Below are 23031 nucleotides of genomic sequence, written 5' to 3'. Positions count from 1 at the left end.
TACCACTATTATTCAAATTTATATACCAACCACTAAAGCCAGTGAGGATGAAACAGAAGAATTCTACCAACTTCTTCAATCTGAAATTGATCAAACATCCAATCAAGATGTATTGATCGTTACTGGTGATTGGAATGCAAAGGTTGGGAGCAAAGAGGAAGGATCAGTAGTTGAATATATGGCCTTGGTGATAGAAATGATGCTGGAGAATACATGATAGAATTCTGCAAAATCAATGATTTGTTCATTTCAAACACCTTCTTTAGATAGCCTAAGAGACGACTATATACATGAACCTCACCAGATGGACTACATAGAAATCAAATTGACTACCTCTGTGGAAAGAGACGATGGAAAAGCTTCATATCATCAGTCAAAACAAGGCCAGGGGCAGACTGTGGAACACACCATCAATTGTTGTTGTTGTTGATAAGTGCCATCGAGTTGGTTCCGACCCATAGTGACCCTGTATTACTCATATGCAAATTCAAACTGAAGCTGAAGAAAATGAAAACAAGTCCACGAGAGCCAAAATATGATCTTTAATATATCCCACCTGAATTTAGGGATCATCTGAAGAACAGATTTGATACATTAAACACTAAAGACAGAAGATCAGAAGAATTGTGGGCTGACATCAAGAACACCATACAGGAAGAAAGCAAAAGTCATTAAGAAGATAAGAAAGAAGGAAAAGGTCAAAATGGATGTCAGAAGAGACACTGAAACTTGCTCTCCAACATAGAGATGCTAAAGCAAATGGAAGAAATGAGGAGGTACAAGAGCTAGACAGAAAATTTCAAAAAGATCAGCTCGAGAAAATAAAGCCAAATATTACAATATAATGTGCAAAGATCTGGAATCAGAAAATCAAAAAGGAAGAACACGCTCAGCATTTCTCAAGCTGGGGGAACTGAAGAAAAAATTCAAGCCTCGATTTTCATTATTGAAAGATTCTCTGGACAAATTACTGAACAATGCAGAAAGTGTCAAGAGAAGATGGAAGGAATACACAGAGTCAGTATACCAAAAGGAAATGGTTAATGTTCTACCATTTCAAGAGGTAACATATGACCAAGAGCCAATGATACTGAAGGAAGAAGTCCAAGATGCATTGAAGGAATTGACAAAGAACAAGGCACCAGAAATTGATGGAATAAAAATTGATATCTTTCAAGAAAGTGAGGAGGCACAGGAGGCACTCACTCATCGCTGCCAAGAAATTTGGAAGACAACTATCTGGCCGACTGATTGGAAGAGATCCATATTTGTGCCCATTCCAAAGAGAGGTGACCCAATGGAATGCGGAAATCATCGAACAATCTCTTGGAAATCCCATGCAAGTAAAGTTTTACTAAAGGTAGTATAGAAATGGCTGCAAGCATACATTGACAGAGAACTTCCAGAGATTCAAGCCAGATTCAGAAGAGGCCATGGAATGAGGGATATCACTGCTGATGTCCAATGGATCTTGGCTGAAAGCAGAGAATATCAGAAAGATGTTTACCTATGCATTATTGACTATGCAGAGGCTTTCAATTGCGTGGATCATGACAAGCTATGGACAACATTGTGAAGTATGAGTATGCCAAAACATTTAATTGTGCTCGTGAGGAATCTGTACCTGGACCAAGAGGCAGTTGTTCAAACAGGACATGGGAACACTGAATGTTTTAAAATTAAGAAAGGTGTGCGACAGGGTTGTATTCTTGCATCATACTTATTCAACCTGTATGCTGAGCAAATAATCCAAGAAGCTGGGTTCTATGAAGAAAAACGTGACATCAGGATTGGAGGAAGACTCATTAACAACCTGCGATATACAAATGATACAACCTTGCTTGCTGAAAGTGAAGAGAACTTAAAACATTTACTTATGAAGATCAAAGAGCACAGTCTTCAATATGGATTACATCTCAATGGAAAGAAAACAAAAATCCTCACCACTGGACCAATAAACAACATTCTTATCAATGGAGAAAAGATTGAAGTTGTCAAGGATTTCATTCTTCTTGGATCAACTATCAAAACTCATTGAAGCAGCAGTCAAGAAATCAAACAACGTATTGGTAAAGCAAATCTGCTGCACATGACCTTTTCAAAGTGTTGAAGAGCAAAGATGTCAGCTTGAGGACTAAGGTGCACCTGACCCAAGCCATGGTATTTTCAATAACCTCATATGCATGCGAAAGCTGGACAGTGAATAAGGAAGACCATAGAAAAATTGATGCCTTTGAGTTATGGTGTTGGAGAATATTGAAAGTGCCACAGGCTGCCAAAAAAACCCAATAGATCCGTTTTGCAAGAAGTGCAGCCAGAATGCTTTTTCAAGGCCAAGATGGCTAAGCTTCATCTCTCATACTTCGGACATATTGTCAAGAGGGACCAGTCACTGGAGAAGGATATCATGTTTGGTAAGATGGAGGGACAGAGAAAAAGAGGAAGACCCCCAACAAGATTTGGCTAAGTGGCAGCATCGATGTACTCAAGTGTGGCAACTGTAGTGAGGTTGGCCCAGGATCGGGCAGTGTTTCGTTCTGTTGTGCATAAGGTCACTATGAGTGGTGGTGCTGGTGGTGATGTGCTGTGCTGTCTGTTCCGACCCATAGTGACCCTGTACAGGGTTTCCAAGGTTGTAGGTCTTTACCGGAGCAGAAAGCTTCATCTTTCTCACGCAGAACAGCTGGTAGTTTCGAACTGCTGACTATAAGGTTAGCAGCCCAATTCGTAACCACCATGCTACCAGAGCTCCTTATAGGGTTACTTATCAAAACTAAATTTTTATGTCAGCACATAACCTCATCTGTCTCCTGAAGAGTGGCTTGTGAGTTTGAACCACCAACCATGAGGTTAGCAGCTTAATGCCTAACCCCCACCAGGGCTCCTAATATATCTATGTTGTTGTTGTTGTTATGTGCCGTGGAGTCGGTTCTGACGGTTCTGACCCATAGCGACCCTGTACAAGGTTTCCAAGGCTGTAAATCTTTACAGGAGCAGAAAGCCTCATCTTTCTCCCACGGAACAGCTGGTAGTTTCCAACTGCTGACCTTGCGATTCGCAACCACTAAGCTACCAGAGCTCCAATTACTGGGGAATCAGTCCAGACTCACAGAGACCCTGTGTAGTTTCCAAGAACAGCGCCACACCAGAATCCTATATATCCATTGTTGTTTTCGTTGTTAAGTGCCGTCCTGTCGGTTACAATTCAAAGCGACCCCTTATAGGATTTCCAAGGCTGTAAACCTTCTCAAGAAAAGAAAGCCCCATCTTTCTCCGTATATATCTTTTGGGTTTTTTTTACACCCCGTTAAACACTAACCACTAGCTCAAATGTTGGCAGTTCCTATCCAATCAGGGATCATAGTAATAGATGCCTGGTGATCTGCTTCTGTATGACGCGATGGAGGGGATTGCAATCACAGAGTTGAATGTAAAAGTGATGATCTTGTCTGTAAACCTTCACTCAAGTCACAATAAAATATTTTTAAATTAAATGAAAGTAAAAATATTCAAATTTAAGAATAAATAAATAACCCTATGGAGCACAGTTGTACTCTGCACACATGGGTCTCCACTAGTCTGATTTGACTTGTCTTGACAGGAACAAACAACACTATAACGTGTATAGTGTTTGGCACCTGGTTCTTCAGTAACCACAGCGCAGATCTCTCTCCATTACCCATCATTTTAAAAAACTTTGCCTGTGGTTCTGACATAGTCAGCCGTTCATATCCTCAGGATCCACATTCTCGATTCGACCAACCTCGGGTTGTAAGGATATGCTGGGTGTGGGGGAGAGCAATTAAACTGATCAAATCAATCAATAAATGTCTGACCAATCGATAATTAACAGTCTAATTAATTATTCACAATCCCTCCGCCCCCAAAATGCTCCAGGGCTCGTCAAAGACCCAACCTGGAATTAGCAACCCTGAAGGTCAGGTGTCTCCGCAGGATTATCTTCTTTGTCTTCGTTTCTATCATCAAACTCTTGTTCCAACTCGATTTTACAGAAAAGTCAGAAAAGAAAACCCAAAACAAGATTTGAATCCAGTAGAGAACGCAGCCACGTGGCCTATTTTACTATGGATAGAATTTTACTGTGGATAGACTTCAGGAGGTGAGCCTTGTGAGAGCCCGGATAGCTCAGTCGGTAGAGCATCAGACTTTTAATCTGAGGGTCCAGGGTTCAAGTCCCTGTTCGGGCGGGAGCTATTTTAAACTCAAAGAAAAATCTAAGCAAAAACCTGTGTTGTTAAACCCACCGGCCCGACTCTGCCCTCTGAGAATCGCTTACCACCGAGAGGATATTTTAAAGAATGTGCCGGATACGGATACAAGTAGTACCTTTCCTACCTTAGAATATTACATTGCCTTATTGTCGGGCACTTTTATATTCAAAATATCAATAAAACCAAGACAATTGCACATCTGTCGTCAGAGCCACAATAGTAATGATCTTGTTCGTATCTGCGGCTTTTGGCACGTTTTATGAAAAGCGCGGAGAGGAAACAGGTTTCAAGAGATTTTTCGAATGGGAAACTCGTGTTTGTCAATCAGGTCTCGACTAGTGGGAACAGTCCTTGACCGGATTCCTAAAGCGCTGGTGGAACCCTGATTTGTGAAGACTCAGCATTGTCTGAGGTCGGTATTCGACGAGGAAATTCAAAATCCTAGCAGGTGGGTACACAGGCTCACAACTTTCCACGTGTAAAGGAATCGTGATAACCAATCTTCTGCTCCTTATCCAGTAGTTTATATGAAGTAACTGGGGGCGGGGGAGGAAGAGAGAGATTATTCTATGGTTTCTGATTTTTTCGTTTTTAAGAGAGAGCTTTAATGTACACAGTACTTTGTCAATAGTGTCGTCTCAGGTGCCTGCTGTGTGTGGATCGCACAGGTGTTTAATTTGGAAATACTATAAACAAGGAAGTGCCTTGTTTATAACAGCAACCCAAAGTAGCTGTTGTTAAGTGCCGGCGTTTGGTTCATACACATAGCAACCCAGTATAGGGTTTCCGAAGAGTGACTGGTGGGTTTGAACCGCTAACCTTTTGGTTAGCAATCTAGTGCTTATCCTACAAGGCCACCACCAAGAAGTGCCAATAAAAAACCCTGCCGAAACCCGGGATTGAACCAGGGACCTTTAGATCTTCAGTCTAACGCTCTCCCAACTGAGCTATTTCGGCAAGCACACAAAGTTCCTTCAACCCTGCTAAGGATATTTACAAAAGAAAAGGGTTTTTTTGTTTTGTTTTGTTTTGTTTTTACTTTCTTCATAACTTCCATCCTTCCCATTTCTAATTCCATTTTCTAGACTGTATTCTTTTTACCTCTGAGGTTTTGAAAGAATGAATGAGAAAACAAATTCCTGTCCTGTGATTTTGCCGTTTTCCCTCACTTTCTGCTTTGTTCCAAGCTACCTTTTATTGTCACCTTAGTAGGATAAGCTTTGGCACTTTCAATATTCTCCTCCAACACCACAACTCAAAAGCATCAATTCTTCTACGGTCTTCCTTATTCACTGTCCAGCTTTCACATGCATATGAGGTTATTGAAAATACCATGGCTTGGGTCAGACGCACCTTAGTCCTCAAGCTGACATGCAGATTTGCCTAATGATCCGTTTTGGAAGAAGTGCAGCCAGAGTGCTCCTTGGAGGCCAAGCTGGCCAAACTTTGTCTCTCATATTGTGGATATATTGTCAGGAAAGACCAGTCGCTGGAGAAGGATCTCATTGTTGGTAAGGTGAAGGGTCAGAGAAAAAGAGAAAGACCCCCAATGAGATGGATTGGCCAAGTGGCAGCATTGATGGACTCAAGCGTGGCAACAGTAGTGAGGTTGGCCCAGGATTGGGCAGTGTTTTGTTGTGATGTGCATAAGGTTGCTGTGGGTCGGTACTGACTCGATGGCACCTAACAACAACAGTAGGATAAGCACTGGACTAGTAACTAACTGTAAGGTCAGCAGATCAAACCCATCAGCCGCTCTCAGAAACCCTGTATAGGGTTGCTATGAGTCGAAACTGACTCTGCCACACACAATAACAACAAGGTTTCTGGAGCCCTGATGTGGTGCTGTAAAGATAAGCACTGGACTGCTAACCACATGGAAGGCTGTTCAAAGGCCCCAGCTGTTCCTGGAAACCCTGTCCAGATTCACCACGAATCAAACCAACTGACAGCAGTTAACAAATCATGATGTTTCTACCTTTCCCTGAGCGTGTAACTGTACCCAGTATTTCATCTGCTGTTGTCATTGTTAGGTGCCATCGAGTCCATTCTGACTCAGATCCACCCTTTGCATCCTCACAATCGTTATGTTTGGTCCCATTGCGGCAGCCACTGTGTCAATCCATCTCCTTGGGAATCTTCTTCTTCGCTGGCCCTCCACTTCACCAAAAACAATGTCCTTCACCAGGGACCAGTCCCTCCTGATAACATATCAAAGTAGGAAGGACAAAGTCTCATTAGCCTTGCTTCAAAGGAGCATTCCAGCTATACTTGTTCTTTTGGCGGTCCACAGTGCTTTCAGTATTCTCTAACACCATAATTCAAAGGCATCAATTCTTCTAGTTTTGTTTTTATTCACTGTTCAATTTCACATGTATATGAGGCAATTGAAAATACCATGGCTTGGGGCAGGTGCACCTTCGTCTTCAAACTGACATCTTTGTTCTTCAACACTTAAAGAGGTCTTGCGCAGCAGATTTGCCCAATGCAATATGTCTACATGGTTGTATTCAATTCCCATCCTACACCCCTAGGGTCAAGTTATTATGATAATATAATTTTTAAATGAAATCATTTCCCCCAAATCCTCCAGAACTGAATCAGAGCTACACAACTCCAAAGCCCAAAAGGTCTTTTATTATCTCCCCAAAGGAGAGGGAGGGAGTAAGCTAGAGAGGTGAAAGGAGGTAAAACTAGGAGACATTAATGCCCTCCACCTTGTCCTCTCTTTGCCCCAGCCCAGTCTGTTCTTGTTCCAATGGTTGGAGCAAAGAAACTACTTTGTGAACATCATTTACCACAGGACGCTCTCCGGATTCATGTGTTTTTCACATCTTCTTACTGTATTTCTCTTCCTGGAATGCCTTTTGACCCTTTTGATTCACTTTCTGCAAGATAGAAGTCCACCTTACCTGGCTTCCTTGGAGAAGTGACCATTCTTTTCCTTTCAGTACACATTAACCAATACAACTCACATGAATATAGATTTATGATCTTGGATATATTGGACATCTACATCTTTGAAATGGTCCTTCCTTACTGCTTCAATATGCATCTTTTGTTTCCTCCCTAGATTGAAAGCTCTTTAACAGCTACCAAGTATTGCAATGCTTACCTCTGTCAAAGACTCTTATAAGCACTGTGCATTCATTGTTATCTTATTTAATCGTCACAAGCTTATTATTATTATTATTATTACCCTCCCCCCTTTTTTTTTTTGGCAAGGTTCAGGAGAGGTCATCGTGAGTCTGTAATGTGCTGAGTAAGACATTGCTTAGTGGATACAGCAGGCCGGACCTCAAACTTGAGGGTTCCCTCCATCTTGACCCTGCCCCATTAAGCTAGACTCGGTGACTACCATAGTCTATCACCTAAGAGAACAGCGAACTCATTCAGCGCATCCTGTCAGTGAGGTCAAGATCTCTTCTGTTGTCTTGGCTGAAGCAAAAGAAAGCTCAATTTCGCTACACAAGGAAAGTGGGTCTTGGTGATCCCGTGTCTGCATCTCTTCTTACGTTCTCAAGTAAACTTATTAAAAGTGTGATCAGGAGATGAATGTTTTCCTTACTAATTATAATCGTTGGGAGTTTGTTTGCTTTTGTTGTTGTTGTTTCTTTTTGTTTTTACTCCAGGATTGTGCCCCTTCCCAGTTCCTTGATACCCTCTCGCCTAAAATGCAGGAGAAGCTGCCATGGCAACCTCAATTTGTCCCTTTAGGGGAAAGAGACTTTACCTCGTTTTGTAGGAAGGCAGGCTACTCTTGTGGGTTTCCTTTTCTAGATGGCCAATTCTTTTTCTTCAGCACGCAAAAAAAAATCTCCCTCGAAGGTTGGTCAAGCAAACAGCCAGCCGGAAGGAACAAGCCAGAGGGTGGGCAGGGGTCGCTCATTGCAGAATGAAAGCAGGCGCCACCGACGGGAGGAGCGGGGTCTTCTGGGCTGTGCCTGTTACTCATCCTTCATTACAGCCGAGGCCGGGTTGCAGCAGCCAGTCCACTGTCACCTGTTTCGGCCACAGAATGAAGTACTGGAATAGAATTACCCAAGGCCTCGGCACAACGGGTGGGTGTGACAGTCCACGCGAGATCCGGGTTATTACGGAGGAGCTACTAGGGTAGCAGTAAGACACGGTTAACACACGCAGCACCCAGAAACGGACTTGTTTTTCATCTTAAATTAGACTACCAAAAGTAGCACTTCGCCCGAACAGGGACTTGAACCCTGGACCCTCAGATTAAAAGTCTGATGCTCTACCGACTGAGCTATCCGGGCTCGTGGTGCAGCCTTTCCGTCGTTGATTGAAGACTGTGGCATCATCTATGCGCACGCTCACTCAAACGCCCGACGTTGAACAAGTTCCTAAATCCCGCCTCTCTGGGTGACTCCAACCAATCCTAACCCACAAATCGCACGGGGGCGGAGAGGCAGCAGACGATTAGATTGAGTGACCTGGTTGCGCTTTGCCAATACAGATTTCTCAAAAGGGAAATCAACGCCTCCATTGGGTTAGGCCTCAGCTTCCACGGTAATTGTGACCCCTAAATTCTGCAAAACTCGAAGGAGGGAAAAGATACCTGCTGCCTGTTCCTCCCCCCCGGCCCGGAACCCAAAACGCGCAAGGTTGGAGACCCCTGCTCAAAGGTTAAAGGTATCAGGCTGCCCTTTCCTCCGGATCCAGTTCCTTTGCTCTTCCCAGGTTCCCATCTCAAAAACAAGCGCGAAGCGAGTAACTAACTGCCTAGAGTGACCGGGGACTTCGGGAGATGTTCCGGGAGCCACCAGGTTGCACTCCCGAGAGCACAGCACCGGGACACTCGCCGCCGGGCCTGCCAGCATGCGCGCTCTCAGGAGCTGAAGCCATCTGCTAGCATTACATACTACTATTTTAATTTTACAGACATTACCATGCCCTTTCAGTCCTCTGGGGGTTTTTTTGCATATGTTGTTCCCTCTAACAAAAGAACAAATATATAAAACAGCTACCTTTGAATCACGTCTAATTTATGGCGGTCCCATGATCATGTCAGTTTAGAACATTCAATGGCTGATTAGTGGAGATTATATTGCCAGGCCTTTCTTCCGAGGAACCTGTGGGTGGACTTGAGTCTCCAATCTTTTCGAGGCATATGCAAACACCCTCCTCCGCTTCCTAGCACCTTGAAAACTCAAATTAACTTCTATCTTCCATGGGAAACTTCATTTTCTGCCCTTTCCCTCTTCTTCACCTCCCTGGCACTATGCATCTCCCACCCATTGGACAAACAGGCATGCAGGTAGCAAACAAATGAAAGCCCTTTAATACATGCTGTAATAGAGGAATATACAAGTACTTTGTAGCACAAAGGCCTAGAAGGGGATCCCACCAGACAGGTTGTTGTTGTTATGTGCCATCAAGTTGGTACCAACTCATAGTGACCCTATGCACAACAGAACGAAACACTGCCCAGTCCTGGGCCAACCTCCCAATTGGTGCCACATTTGAGCCCATTGATGTTGCCACTTTGCCAATCCATCTCGTTGGGGGTTTTCCTCTTTATCTCTGACCCTCCACCTTACCAAACGTGATATCCTTCTCCACCGACTGGTCCCTCCTGACAATATGTCCAAAGTATGAGAGACGAACTTTGGCCATCCTGGCCTCCAGGGAGACAGGTAAACAAACAAAAACAGGCCACAAGAAACTGCCTTGAAAGGTGAGGCAGGAGCCAGGGAGGCAGGAATGGGTATTCAGGCCTAGTTACCCTTCTCTAGGCCTCTTGCTTGGACCCCAAGTTCTTACCACAGTGTTTCCCACTTCTTGTTGGGGCTGAAAGCCTGAAAAGTCGAAGATGTAAAGTTTGCAAAGATGACGCCCACCTTTATAGTCAGAAGATCCTGGCTCAGATCACATTTTCCTGGTAAATAACAGTAGTAATTTCACCTATCCCCCTCATAGATTTAAAGCACGGTGACATACACCAGGCAAAGTCTGAATGGTCCAATCTGTCGGTCCACTTGTTGATCACTGAATTTTCATGAATCCTTTACCACTCCAGAACCCACAGATTCGGCCAGGTGTTCTATCAGCTAGCATCTTGACACAGAATAATAGAAAAGGGAGGTAGGCATAATAAGTATAAAGACAGTATCTCTCATTTTGTGCCTCAACAAACTATGAGTTCTTAGAATGCTAGGACTGGGCTCTATTCTCTTCCTAGGGAAAATCAGCCCAGCAGCTGAGAAAAAGGAACCGAAAAGCATTTCCTAAATACATGGCGTTGTCATGAATCGGAATGCACTCCATGGCAAGGGGATGGGTTGGTTGGTTGTTCTAAAAAGTGGCCTACTAAGTCCTACAATGTTCAGTAGACTCCTGTGAATCTGGGTGGAGACCTGGTTGGCCAGCAGTGTGACAAGACCTGGGGACTCTTGGGCCCAGAGTCAGTCACATAGCCACAGAGGACTAGAGTGGAGAGTGAAGGGTCCAGCTGATAAGAAGAGAGGGCATATGCATAAGAACATCCACACTTGCAGATAATATCAACTTGACCTGGCTTCAATGACTAGATGATCAGAGCTCAACTAGAAGAATAAAGAAGAGGGGAAAAAAGAGTAATCTGATACAATTTGATGAACTTGACCTATACCTATGGATGCAGTAGCTCAAAAGAGGGAACAAATCTTTACAGAGAGGATCATTCCCACCCCCTCCATACACAGAGTAGACAGGGATGGGCAACTTGGACATTGGCTACCCAAAATGGAGGGAAGAGGGCTACAAAGGCAAGAAGTGACTGGTTTACAAGCTTTCAAGATGGAGCCTAGATCCAGAGGGAGTGGAGGAAGGTAGAATCTCCACTTAGTAGAATCCCACCTGCCTGGACAGGGCTGATGAAAGGAGATGGGGATAGGTGCGTTGTGGTACAATGGTGAAAAATTGCTATCAGGACTGACTGCGAGGGTTGGAAATATAAAAGTAGACGTTTTGTAGCAAAAAGAGGGGAGTGATTGACTTTGCAGTCCAGGAGCAGAGGTCCCTGGGACCATCAAGGGAGAAGAGCGGAATGTGGGGCCCTACCCAGAGAAAGAGTGATGCCAGAGATGGAAGCAGAGACAGTGAAGTGGAGAGATGGAGCGTTTGGGAACTCTGGACTCAGAGAGGGGCTGTGTGCTGATGACCCGAAGCAAGCTTGCAGGGTATATCCTTTGATTTGTTGATGATGCATGGAGGGGATTGTAACCATGGCAATGAAACGATATACAATAGGATGAATGTAAAGCTAATGTTCTACGTGAACTATCACATAATTCACAATAAACATTTAAAAAATTAAAAGTGGCCTACTGCTGTACTTCTTAGTGGAGTGTCTCACCTTCTTAACAAGGTCGAGAACCATTGGATTTCCCCTGTTCTGCCCACATCCCACATTCGAAGAGGACCAACTACACACACATGGCACAGGTAGGATGGCTGACTCTTGGGGTCTTTCCAGGTACCCTTCTCCTCCCACTCCCACCCCTCACCTGTGTGTCGGCAGGTAGTAAGAACAAGTCAGCTATGCAAATTCGATGTGTATACTGCAGTGTTGTATCAGACAGAATGTCTGCTGGCCTTTGAAAGAGTTCCCCCACTAGTTTATGAGCATTTTTGCAGAAGTGGGTAAAAGCAGCCACGCTGAATCAAGGTGCTGCAAGGAGATAATGAACAATAGTGGTTTGTGACACAGCACACACATACACAGAAAAAACACAAAACGCTTAATTACATTCACATTTCAGGGAAACTTCGAACCACAAGAATGGCAGTTGAAACACACCAGCTGCTTCTTGGAAATCCTATACAAGGTTGCTAGGAGTCGGAATTGACTCAACAGCACTTGACAACAAAAACATGATTTTTTTTTTTTTTTTTAGTACAGATATAGTCCATGCAATATTTGAGACAACTTTATAATTTAAAATGTTCATTATCTGAAATTCAGATTTAATTGGGCATCCTTGTTTTTTCTTGTATGCCTCTAAAACCAAACCAAACCCATTGTAGCTGGGGAGTTCCAATTGCCTTCGAAAGCTCTAACTTCCCGTTAGCAACTTAGTGCTTACCTACTACGCCAACAGAGATCTTCTGTTGTTAATGTGTGGTCCAGTCGGTTCTGGTTCCTAGCCATCCCGTAAAGGTTTTCCAAGGCTGTAAATCATGTTTGGTAAGGTGGAGGGTCAGAGAACAAGAGGAAGACCCCCAACGAGATGGATTGGCCAAGTGGTAGCATCCATGGATTCAAGCGTGGCAACAGTGGTGAAGTTGGCCCAGGGTCAGGCAGTGTTTCGTTCTGCTGTGCATAAGGTTGCTATGGGTCGGTACCGACTCAATGGCACCTAACAACAACAAATCTTTATGGGGAGTCCTGGTGTGGTGCTATAGGTTAATGTGCTGGACTGCAAGGGCAGTTTGAACCGCAAGGTCGGTGGCTCAAGCTCACCAGCCACTCCTCAGAAACCCTATACAAGGTCACTATGAGTTGGAACAGACTTGATGGCACTTAACAACGATAACAAATCTTTATGGGAGCAGAAAGCCTCATCTTTCTCTCATGGAGCGGCTGGTGAGCGTAAACTGACCACTTTGAGGTTTGCAGTCCAGTGCTTATCCTACAGCGCCACCAGCACTGCACACGTTAAATACACGTAACTCCAGCAACCCCCCTTTTGAGTCTTGTGAGTCTATTAAGGGTTTCCCAGTGCACTTCAAATGTCCAGTATCACTTTAGCCATTATGTACAAGACTAATCAATCCTCTGGCGTTGCTAGTGTAAAACCCCCAACAGGAAAAGCTTCAATACCCTCAGGCGCTGCCTTTAGTTCCTTGATGGCCGAAGCCGGCTGGATGCCTCGGCGAGGATGCCTGGGGTTGAGCGGGCCGGACTCTCGGCCACCCGGGGCGGGACACAAGGGAATTGTTCCCGGCTCTAGGGGTCCAAGTGCGCCCGCACCATTGACGCTTCGGTCAAGGTTGGAACCCCGGCAGCTTTTTTGCACGAAGCAGTGTGGTCACTGGTCCAAATCCAGGGTTGGTGTGTACCGTCGTTTCATATGATGTGTACCTGTATAGGGTTTCCGTGGAGTGGCTGGCAGCTTTGAACTACCCACCTTGCCTTTAGCAGTCCAGTGACTATCCTACAGCGCCACACCAGGGCTCCAGGGTTAGGGAAGAGATACCGACCTTATTCTAAGCAGTTGAAAAACAAAGACTTTGATCCCCTTTGGTTTTCATTTTCCAGTGGGGGGTGGAGGGCCCCTCCATGGCCACCTAATCCGATGACCAACTGTAGTAAAGTGTAAGAACCTAAGCGGTGCAACAACAGAACGCAGCTCTGTGAGAAACAATTAGTGCCTCAAGTGAGTACATTACTGCTGACAGCTAAAACCTCTGCCCAAATCCAGGATCAAACCAGGCATCCTTATAACTTGAGACTAACGTACTCCCAACTACCTCAGTCCTTTCTAGCCGACTCCATCACCTAGCTGTTAAGGAATGGTATTTGTTCTATGGTAATAAAAGAGCTTAATACTTAGGTTCAGCTGAAGGGTTCAAAAAAATTAAACCCACTGCCTTGGAATTCATCTAACTCATAGCAACCTTGCTGGAGAGAGACGCTTAAATTCTACAGCGCTGATCAGTAAAGCCCATGTTTGCAAACTAGAATAAGAAATCATCTTACTTTTCTCATTTTTAAAACTATCTTACAATCTGCTTTTCTTAAGTACAAATCATGAACTATTCCCCTATGCGGGTAATGTAGACCTGTTTGATTTCATTTTTAATTCAAGTACTGGTTTATATAGATATAACATAATCAGTGTAATCAAATGCCTAATGGTGGACATTTTGGGTTCCCCACCACCACCACTAGTTTCCATCATTAAAAACAATTGGTTGATTGATTATGTGCCATGGAATCGGTTCTGAGTGATAGCGACCCTGTATAGCATTTCTGAGGCTGCAAATCTTTACAATAACAGAACGCCTCATCTTTCTCCCATGGAACAGCTGGTAGTTTGGAACTGCTGACCTTGAGGTTAGCAACCCAACTTGTAACCACTACACTACCAGAGTCCTTATTAAAAACAATAGTGCAGTAAATATTCTTTTATGTGTTGTTCTTATACAAAGTTTTCTGAAGCATAAACTAAAAAAAAAAACAGATTTTTCCAAAGTAAAAAAATGTGAACATTTAAAATTTTTATGGACATTGTTAAACTGGACTCAAGAAAAGTTTGAAGGTGAACTTCCGGTAAGATGGCAGCCTAAGCAGATACACGATATGGACCCTCTACAACAAAGATACGATAGACCAAATAAAATCACACACAGATGAAAATTGTGGCATCCTGAACTTCAGAAGAAAGGTTAGCAAGGTGGATGGGAGGAGAGGCCAAGCAGGGATGATGAGAGACGGTGATTGAGCGGTGAACTACTGGTCAGATGTAGCTCCATCATCTCGTGAGCAACTTTGGCAGCAGAGGGAGGCCTGGCAGAGCAGACTCACACTGGCTACTGAAAAGATGTGATTTCTTCTTTCACCTCATGCTCCTCTGGTGACCAGAAGTGTGACTAGCTCCCACCCTCATTCACCCTAGTGCAGACCCTGCTTTTTGGGAGTTCAAAACCATGTGGTTGGGAGTCACTCCAGTATGAGGTGGGGACCCGGCTACACAGCTTTGGTGTACCACTTTGGGGCCTGGATTCAGGTGGACTTGGTTCCAGACCTACAAAACCTACAGAGCCACTGGACGAGCATTTAACCAGTCACCCTGCCCTCAGCGTCTCTGTGATCCTAACAGATACTGAAACCAGCTCCATCAAGGACTCCCACTAACTACTTCCAGGTTAAGTGCCCTGAACAGAGATAACACTGTGGCCAACAGGAACTCCATCTAGGGCCATGACCTCTGTTGTCACATCCCTTCCAAAACCACCTTGTGAGCTCCTTGAATTTCTTGAGTCCCCCAGAGATTTCTCCGCTCTGGGTCCAACAACTATAGTGTTTGTTTTTACAAGTACTACAACCCCACAATATGGAGTCCTGGTGTGGCACTGTGGGTTAATGTGCCAGACTGCAAAGCCATCTGCACTGCAAAGTTGGCAGTCCAAGCTCACCAGCTTCTCCTCAGAAACCCTATACAAGGTCGCTACGGGTTGGAACCAACTCAACGGCATTTAACAACACAACCCCACAATGCCCTGGAGACAACAGACAATTTTAGTTCACACAAAGAAACAAGAGAGAGTGGCTCAAACAAATGACCAAGATGCAGAGCCAGAAAAGGTTTCTGAGGAAGATAAGGTAATGAAGCTAACTGAAAAAGAATTCAAAAGAATGATAATTAGGTACCTTCAAAGGACTGATAGAAAGATTGAGGAAAGCAAAGAGAGTACAATAAAAACTTTAGAAGAATTCAGGAAAATATTACAAGAATAAACAGACAAAATAAATGCAAATTTTGAAACAATACAAAACCTGCAATTAGAAATCCAGAAGATTAATACTAAGATCTCAGAAATGGACAATACATTGAAAAGGCAAAGGAGTAGATGTGAAGCAGTGGAGGCCTAAATTAGTGAGCTTGAAGATAAATCTCTCAATGCTAGCATGCTGGAAGAACAATCAGAAAAAAAGAATGAGAAAATCAAAAGAAAGCCTGAAGAGGAACAACTTAACAGTTGATTGGAATTCCAGAAACGGAAGAGACAGGCACAGAGAAAATTGTTGAAGAGTTTTTGGAAGAAAACTTCTCTAACATAATGAAAGGCAAGAAACTGAACATACCTCAAACAGGGTAGATCCCAAAAGAAAATCACCAAGATATATCAAAGACAAGGAAAGAATTCTGAGAACACCTCAAGAAGAACAAAGTTACCTACAAAGGAGAACCAATAAGATTAAGCTCTGGTTTCTCAGAAAATACAACAATGAAATTAGGACATTTCCTGATAAACAGAAATGAAATGAATTTGTAATGACCAGACCAACTTTACAAAAAATGCTAAAGGCTGTTCTTTGAACTGAAAATTAACAACATCAGATAACAACCTGAGATTACCATGCATAGAAACACCACCCAGAACTCAATCCAGATATCGACGTATTTAAAGTAAAACAAACCTACAACACTGAAAATAGGGAACCAGAGATTTCAATGTATAATGAAGTCTGCTACAAAACAAAAAGAGGGAATAGTGTAGATACAGAGCGTCCAAATGGCAAGGAAGTCAAGTAGATTTCATGATAAAACAGACTGCTTTAAGCAGGGGAAAATTAATAAATTACCGGGTAACCTGAAAGAAAAATATAATATACCTGCACATCAAAATTTTAAAAAATAAGACAATTAAAAAACTTTAATGAACATTAACACAACAGATGGACAATGAATAAAGAAGACCATAGAAGAATTGATGTACTTGAGTTACATCAGAAATAAAAATGTAAAGAAAACATAGGATAATTAAAAAGATTGAATGAACATTAACACAACAGATGGACAATAAATAAAGAAGACCATAGAAGAATTGATGTATTTGCGTTACATCAGAAATAAAAATGAAAAGAAAACCCACAAACAAAATGAACTCAGCATAGAATCTTATGTGGAACAAAGAGTCCACCAGCACCACGCAAACACAAAAACCCACACAGGAAAATGACAACCATCAATTCATATCTATTGATCGTTTGTTGTTTAAGGTCGTCAATTTGGTTCTGACTCATAGCAACACTTTATGGGGTTTCAGAGGAGCAGCTGGTGAGTTTGAACCATGACTTTGCGGTTCAAACAGAACTTATGGTTGAGTGTTTATCCTACAAAACCAATGGATTAAACATATCAGTAAAGATATATTTAAGATGTTTCTTGTGCAGAAAGAGCAGAATAAATGAAAAAAACATTATCCTTCAATATGCTGTATACTAGAGATAGAGATATATCAGAACGATGGAGACAGCCTAAATTCCTATCAACAGAAGAAGGGTTAAGCTTTCCTACACACACTACAAAATATTAAAGAATAATGATGGGTCAGTAAAACACCTCACAACATGGTTACATTTGGAAGACATTGAGGAGCTCTGGTAGCGTAGTGGTTACGAATCGGGCTGTGAACCTTAAAGTCAGAGGTTCGAAACTACCAGCCGTTCCGCGGGAGAAAGATGAGGCTTTCTACTCCCATAAAGATTTACACCGTCGGAAACCCTGTACAGGGTCGCTATGGGTCAGAACTGACTCAACGGCACTTAACAACAACAACAACAGTGCTGAGTGCAATTAGTCAATCACAAAAGGACAAACATTGTATGAGACCAATGTAAGTACTCTGTGCTCATGAGGAATCTGTACCTGGACCAAGAGGCAGATGTTCGAACAGAACATGGGAACACTGAATGGTTTAAAAGTAAGAAAGGTGTGCGACAAGGTTGTAGTCTTTCACCATACTTATTCAACCTGTATGCTGAGCAAATAATCCAAGAAGCTGGGTTCTATGAAGAAAAACGTGATACCAGGATTGGAGGAAGACTCATCAACAACCTGCAATATGCAGATGATACAACCTTGCTTGCTGAAAGTGAAGAGGACTTAAAACATTTACTGATGAAGATCAAAGAGTACAGCCTTCGGTATGGATTACATCTCAATGGAAAGAAAACAAAAATTCTCACCACTGGACCAATAAACATACATTCTTATCAATGGGAAAAAGATTGAAGTTGTCAAGAACTTCATTCTTCTTGGATCAACTATCAACACTCACGGAAGCAGCAGTCAAGAGATCAAACGATGTATTGCATTAGGCAAATCTGTTGCACAAGACTTTTTAAAGTGTTGAAGAGCAAAGATGTCAGCTTGAGGACTAAGGTGTGCCTGACCCAAGCCATGGTGTTTTCAATAACCTCACATGCATGCGAAAGCTGGACAGTGAATAAGGAAGACCATAGAAAAATTGATGCCTTTGTAAAGTTACGGTGTTAGAGCTTATTGAAAGTGCCATGGGCTGCCAAAGAACCAATAGGTTCATTTTGGAAGAAGTGCAGCCAGAGTGCTCCTTAGAGGCTAAGATGACCAAACTTCATCTCTCATACTTTGGACATGTTGTCAGGAGGGAGCAGTCGCTAGAGAAGGATATCATGTTTGGTAAGGTGGAGGGTCAGAGAAAAAGAGGAAGACCCCCAACAAGGTGGATTGGCCAAGTGTCAGCATCGATGGACTCAAGTGTGGCAGCAGTAGTGAGGTTGGTGCAGGATTGGGCAGTGTTTCATTCTGCTGTGCATGAGGTCGCTATGGGTCAGTACCAACTCGATGGCACGTAACAACAACAATGTAAAAAGTTTAAAAAACATAAGGTTTTATTGATGAAAGAAACTATATGTACATGAACAAACAAAACAAAGACTAGAAGCAAATAGTGTTAAATGATAATGCATGGAGGGGATTATAGTCATTGCAATGAAACAAAATACAGTAGGAAGAGTGCAAAACTGATATCCTCCCATGTAAACTATGACCCAAATCACAATAAAAGCTTTAAAAAAGAGAGAGAGATAAAAACCATCTATGATGGTTATGAAAAGGGAGGCTGGGAGAGAAAATTACTCATGAGCTAGAGAGTAGTTACATGTTAACAGGATGACAGGGCAGGCAATATACAACAGGAGGGAGGTTAGTAGAGGAAATGATGGGGGTAGTAAGAGACACAGGAAGGAATGCAATCGTTAAAGTGAATCAGTGCTGTTAACTGTTGGTGCATGGAAGCAATTACAACCATGTAATGAAGCAAAGTATATGATTTGTTGAATGTAAAACTGATGATTTGCTCTGCAAACCTTCACTCAATTCACAATAAAATGTGTAAAAATGAAATGTATGGAGGAGAGCAGGAAGAACATTTGTAAAGTCCTCAAAGTTAGCTTTGCATTGTTACCTCCAGAGGAGGTACAGGTAGAATTGTTGTAATTGTATGTTAAAAGTATTGATTTGCTAAATATAAGTGTTTAAATTATGCCCTAATTCTTGTCATCTCATTTTGGCATTTCTTCATTTTCAAGTAAGTAATTATTCTATTTAAAAAAAAAAAAAACAAAAAACCCAGAATGGCTCAGTCTGCTCTTAAATTCTGAGAAGCAAGTCTTTGTTTAATAATATCCCTAATAAACTGTCTTTATTATACCTACCATTTTATAATATTACAGCCTTTGCATTCATTCAATTAAAGATAATGTTTGGTTTGAGGTTTTTTTAAAAGTGATTTTCTAATTCCATCATTTCTTTTATTATTTGTTGATATTCTACTGTTGTTGTTTTTTAAAACTTTTTATTGTGAATTGAGTGTAAGTTTACCAAGCAGATCATCTGTTTTATATGCAATAAGTCAGTACTTCATAATCACTTGATTCACTGATAGTGAAATAACTTTGACTTGTTACAGCTTCAAATGAGAATCTATCTTTAGAATTTACAGATGGCACAACAATTAAGCAGACCACCACCATAGGGTTTCAAGGCTGTGAATCTTTACTGGAGCAGAAAGCTCATCTTTCTCAGCAGATCTGCTGGTAGTTTTGAACTGCTGACCTTGAGATTAGCATCCTGATTCATAACCAGTACGCTATCAGAGCTCCTTGCTATTAACCAAAAGGTTGGTGACTGGAACTCACCCTGAGGTTACGTAGGTAAAACAACGTGACCACCTGCATCTACGAGGACTACAACCAAGGAAGCCTTATGGTGCAATTCTACTTCGATTCTAGGAGTCCAAATCAACTCAACAGCACCTAACAATAACACACTTACAATAGAACATTGTATATGGCCCATCTTCAGACAGACTAAGGTAGAGTGCTGCTGAGATGTAAAGTATGGGACTGTCATGCCAAAACTAGATGGTTTCAAATTGTTTTCAAACAAAAGTCTATTATTTTATTGTCTACATTTTTGTTTTCCCAGGGAAATTGTGGTAGTCCGTATTCTAAAATGGCCCCATGATATGTCCCCTCCACCCCTTGAAATACCCTATAATCCTTGTTGTTGTTGTTTACTGCTGTCCAGTTGGTTCTGATTCATAGTGACTGTGTATAGGGTTTCTGAGGAGCGGCTGGTGTATTTGAACCACTGACCTTGTAGTTCAAACCAACCTTGCAGTCCAGTCTTTATCCTATAATACCACACCAGGACTCCCTAGGACTAGTAATTTCACCACTAGATTATACTCCAGTGTTCAGATTATATTGTAAAGCATGTTGTTAAGTAAATTTGAGTCCATTCTGACTCATAGTGACTCTGTGTAGCATGTCCAGGAGTCATGGTGTGGAGCTGTAAGATAAGCACTGGACTGCTAAACACAAAGTTGGTGGTTCAAACTCACCAGCCACTCAACAGCACTTAACAACAACAACAACATAAGATTTCCAAGGAGCAGCTGGTGGGTTTGAAGGGGTCTCCTGTGGTGAGTTGTTGTTGTTAAGTGCCGTCGAGTCGGTTCCGACCCATAGCGACCCTGTACAGGGTTTCCGAGGGTGTAAATCTTTACGGGAGTAGAAAGCCTCATCTTTCTCCCACGGAGCAGCTGGTAGTTTCGAACCACTGACCTTAAGGTTCGCAGCCCGATTCGAGTAGCCCAGTGCTTATCCTACAGTGCCACACCTTGCTGTTAAGTGTGGTTAAGGCGGTTCCAACTCACAGCTATCTGTATAGAGTTTCTGAGGCACGGCTGGTGAGTTTGCTTTAAAATAGGGAGATGATTTTAGTGGGTCTGAGCTAATCTCAAGGATTTAGAAAATGCTTTTCAGTTAATTGAAGTCAGAGTTTCAAAGCACAGGAAGGAATTAATGCAGTCTGTCCTTGGGAGGCCTCTAGGAACTGAGCACCATCCTGGCTGCCAGTTAGCAAGGAAACCGGACTTCAATCCAGTAGCTGCCTTGTTGGATTCTGCCAACAATAATAGTGAGCTTGGAAACAGAGTTTTGGCCAGGGCTTCTCCATGAGAACCTCACCTGAGTATCACCTTAACTTTAACCTTGTGATGTCCTGAGCAGCGAGTCCACCCACGCCAGGCAAGACTTTCACCTTATAGAACTGTGAGCTAATAAGCAGGTGTTTTAAAAGTCAGTACATTTATGGTCTTTAGTGATGTAGCAATAGAAAACTAGTACAGTAGTATCGACTTGCCCTAGAGTTGGAATATTGAGACAAAGGATAGATTTAAACATGTTTAGTCACTTACTGGCCTGTAAAAAGCAACTTAGTTCCTTTTCCCACAAAATATATACTATTGCACTATTGTTGTTCAGTGCCATCTACTTGGTTCTGACCCATGGCAACCCTGTATAGGGTTTCCAGAGCGGCTGGTGAGCTTGAACCACAGACCCGGACCTTTTTGCAGTCCAGTACATTAACCCCCAGTGGCACACCGAGACTAGCCTGGAGTTAAAATCTCTGCAGATGAAGCACGTTGTTGTTAAGTGCCATTGAGTCGGTTTCAACTCATAACAATCTTAAATAGGGTTTCCAGGGAGCAGCTGGTAGGTTTGAGCTGCCAACCTTGTGGGTAGCAGTCCAGTGCTTATCCTACAGTGACAAACCAGGACTTCACAGATGAGGTAGACACTATGTATTTTGAAATCCCCAGATGATTTTAATGTGCAGCCTCTCTCAACATACCATCCCTCAGTTCTCACAAAAACGCCGCTATCACATCTAAAACCATCTTTCCCCTACTTACTCAATAAGCAATTCCAACTGAGCAGCTCCAAAATGTACCCATCTTTCCCTCCATACTTGCTTATCTTACCACTTGCCATCTCCCAGCCAGAAAAACACTTCCATCCTGTCTTTACTTTCCACTGATGTTCAGACCCAAATCATATTCACTCCATAATATTTCTGGAATCCCTTCACATCTCTTCAGTCTTACCTGTTCTCCAGCTTCTTAACAGATCTACCTATTACTCACTTTCCGTGCTAGAAACCACATCCTGTTTAAAAACACTTTGCAGGCTTCCTAGTTGAAAACAATAAACAAGTTTCTTTGTAAGGTATAGAAAGCCTTCCATAACTTGGACCTTACCTTCCTACAGCACTGTATGTGAATTCCTCTTCAACCTGAAATTCTAGCCATTTGTTCAAGCATTCAAATTTAAGATGTTTCTTTGAGCTTGCTCTCCTTGTCCATGTAGTACTTTCTTACATAGCCTTTCCTCTAGTTCCTATCAACTTTCAGCTCAAGTACAATCTCCTAGTTCAAGCAGACTTCTGTGATACATCCATCTAGCGCCTCCTTCACCACACCCTGCAGACCAGTTACCCTTTACAATGCTGACCCCACCACTCATCAGTCCGTTTTCCTACTGTGGTGGCGTGTGTGTTGCTGTGATGCTGGAAGCTATGCCACAAGTGTTTTAAATACCAGCAGGGTCACCCATGGTGGACAGGTTCAAGCAGTGTTTACAGACTAAAACAGACTAGGAAGGAGAAGACAACTATTTCTGAATGTGTAACCACTGAAAACCTTCTAAGTAGCAGCTGCACACATCTGAGCTAGGAATGAATCTAGGCAGATTGCTATTGTTGTTGTTGTTAGGTGCCATCGAGTCAGTACGGACTCATAGCGACCCTATGCACAACAGAATGAAACACTATTAATAGATACTTACAACTATGTTGTTGTTGTTACGTGCCGTCGAGTCAGTTCCGACCCATAGCGACCCTGTACAGGGTTTCCGAGGGTGTAAATCCTTACGGGAGTAGAAAGCCTCATCTTTCTCCTGCGGAGC

General features: G+C 42.6%; 3 non-coding genes across 3 annotated transcripts; 1 reads left to right on the top strand and 2 right to left on the bottom strand.

Annotated features, from left to right (window-relative positions):
• Window positions 1-4135: 4135 nt before the first annotated feature.
• TRNAK-UUU lies at window positions 4136-4208 on the top strand. The gene has a single exon. It is a non-coding gene; the product is annotated as a tRNA-Lys (tRNA).
• Window positions 4209-5116: 908 nt separating this feature from the next.
• TRNAF-GAA lies at window positions 5117-5189 on the bottom strand. Its single transcript has one exon. It is a non-coding gene; the product is annotated as a tRNA-Phe (tRNA).
• Window positions 5190-8430: 3241 nt separating this feature from the next.
• TRNAK-UUU lies at window positions 8431-8503 on the bottom strand. The gene has a single exon. It is a non-coding gene; the product is annotated as a tRNA-Lys (tRNA).
• Window positions 8504-23031: the final 14528 nt, after the last annotated feature.

The sequence above is a fragment of the Chrysochloris asiatica genome, unplaced genomic scaffold, assembly GCF_000296735.1.
Source record: "Chrysochloris asiatica unplaced genomic scaffold, ChrAsi1.0 scaffold00381, whole genome shotgun sequence".
Taxonomy (NCBI): Eukaryota; Metazoa; Chordata; class Mammalia; order Afrosoricida; family Chrysochloridae; genus Chrysochloris; species Chrysochloris asiatica.
The sequence above is the reverse complement of the archived record's forward strand: the minus strand, read 5'-3'. Positions and strand labels throughout refer to the sequence as shown.